The following is a 2,500-nucleotide window of genomic DNA, read 5'->3' as shown; positions in this document are numbered from 1 at the left end:
AATGTTCTACCAACAGCATATCAAAAGTGTTGGATGTTACCTCCATAAAGAAAACATCACACCCAATACCTATGAAGCGTGAGTACACGTATAAAGCCTTGAAGGTTAGCCCCTACAACAATTCATCACACCTAACATCCGTGGAAAGTAAGAACGTGTATAAAACCTTGGACTATAAAAATATCATCAAACCCAATACCCGTGAAAAGTGAATGTTCATTTTTAATGCTTGTATTGTTGTGACTTTTTTTTTTTTTGGGGGAACTAAGAAAAGAGTGACACCCGTAAAAATTTAACTATTTTTTTTTTTCTTTTGGTTGTCTAAAACAATAAAATGAAGAGTTTTGATACTAGAGCAAGTACATTACACTAAGACACCCACCAGGACCTTGTTTTTACAATCATCATCCATTAATTGTGAAAGTACATGTGGAGTGGTTGGTTTGTTGTAATTTTTTTTCTGGGAGCTAAGCAACATGAAAGAAAGAATGATTCCCACAAAATTTCAGATTTTTTTTACAACTCTAACTATTTTTTCTAATTTCTTATTATTTAATATTTAAAAATTCATTAAAAAAAAATTGGTTGGTTGAAAAACTATGAAACTTGATTTCTAGATCCATTACAATGTCCAATCCATGAATCAATCGAGTTCATGGAAAAAAATATTATAAAACTTGAGATATTTGACCGTATGACCGTTCAGAAAAATCGTATCTAGGCCTGGCAGACCAAAAATGCCTCAAAATGTACTATATAGGGGGGTGACTAGTCTGCATGGGCTGGGCACGGGGGTACCCCCTATATCTTCCGCCACCCCCACGCCCCAAGCACTATGCGCCGCACATGGGCATATGCTTGGGCCGTACGGGTGGTGGTCGGAGGTCGAGGGCGTTTGACGACGGTGGTGCGGTGGCGGAACGCGCACGGTGGGGCAGTGTCGGAACGTTCCCTCGCGCTCGCCCGCCCCGCCATGCCCCACCCGCGTGCGCCCCGCCCTGCCCCACCCCCGCCCTGCCCCGCCAGCGCGCGCGCGCGTGCGCGCCCCACGCCCCGCACAGCCCTCGTTCTCCCGCGCGCGCGCCCCGTCCCGCCCCGCCCGCGTGCTTCTGCGCGCGCGCGCCCCGCCCCGCCCAGCCCTCGTTCTCCCGCGCGCGCGCGCCCCGTCCCGCCCCGCCCGCGTGCTTCTGCGCGCGCGCGCCCCGCCCCGCCCAGCCCTCGTTCTCCCGCGCGCGCGCGCCCCGTCCCCCCCCGCCCGCGTGCTTCTGCGCGCGCGCGCCCCGCCCCGCCCAGCCCTCGTTCTCCCGCGCGCGCGCGCCCCGTCCCGCCCCGCCCGCGTGCTTCTGCGCGCGCGCGCCCCGCCCCGCCAGCGTCTCCCGCGCGCGCGCGCCCCGCCCCGCCCGCGTTCTTCTGCGCGCGCGCGCCCCGCCCCGCCCCGCGTGCTGCTGCGTGCACGCCCGCGCCCCATCCATCACCCATTAATTGTGAAAGTACTTGTGGAGTGGTCGGTTTGTTGTAATTTTTTTTCTGGGAGCTAAGAAACATGAAAGAATGATTCCCAAAAAAATTCAGATTTTTTTGACAAATCTAGCTATTTTTTTTAATTTCTTATTATTTAATTTTTAAAAATTCATTAAAAAAAATTGGTTGGTTGAAAAATTATGAAACTTGATTTCTAGATCCATTACAATGTCCAATCCATGAATCAATCGAGTTCATGGAAAAAAACACTCTAAAACTTGAGATATTTGACCGTATGACGGCTCAGAAAAATCGTATCTAGGCCTGGCAGACCAAAAATGCCTCAAAATGTACTATATAGGGGGGTGACTAGTCTGCATGGGCTGGGCACGGGGGTACCCCTATATCTTCCACCACCCACACGCCCCAAGCACTATGCGCCGCACATGGGCATATGCTTGGGGCGTGGGAGTGGTGGTCGGCGGACGAGGGCGGTTGACGGCGGCGGTGCGGTGGCGAAACTTGCACGGTCAGGCAGTGTCGGGTGCGCCTTTGGGCATGTGACATGAGCCTTGTTGAGAATGAAATGTTGCGATGTTGCCTTCTAACTTGGGCTGGCTTGAGGATGGTTGATGGTTGGTACGATGATGAAACATGCAAGGTGGGGTGGAGCCGGGTGCCTTCGGGCGTGCGGCATGAACCTCGTTGAGTGTGTGACGTTGTGGTGATGCCTCGCCAGCCTTGGGCCAGCCCTATGTTTTGAAGGCGGGTGGTGCCAGAACATGTTTGGCTGGTTGGAATCGGGTGCCTTTGGGTGTGCGACATGAGCCTTGTTGAGCACGGAATGTTACGATGTTGCCTTCTAACTGGGATTCTCTGGTGTGAGGACTGTGGATGGCTGCTGGTACGATGATGAAACATGCAAGGTGGGGTGGAGCCGGGTGCCTTCGGGCGTGCGGCATGAACCTCGTTGAGTGTGGGACGTTGTTGTGGTATGCCTCCCTTCCTTGGGCCAGCCCTATGTTTTGAAGGTTGCGTG

The sequence above is a fragment of the Cucurbita pepo genome, unplaced genomic scaffold, assembly GCF_057944985.1.
Source record: "Cucurbita pepo subsp. pepo isolate OVF unplaced genomic scaffold, ASM5794498v1 scafford_19, whole genome shotgun sequence".
Lineage (NCBI taxonomy): Eukaryota > Viridiplantae > Streptophyta > Magnoliopsida > Cucurbitales > Cucurbitaceae > Cucurbita > Cucurbita pepo.
This window is presented reverse-complemented; position numbering follows the sequence as displayed.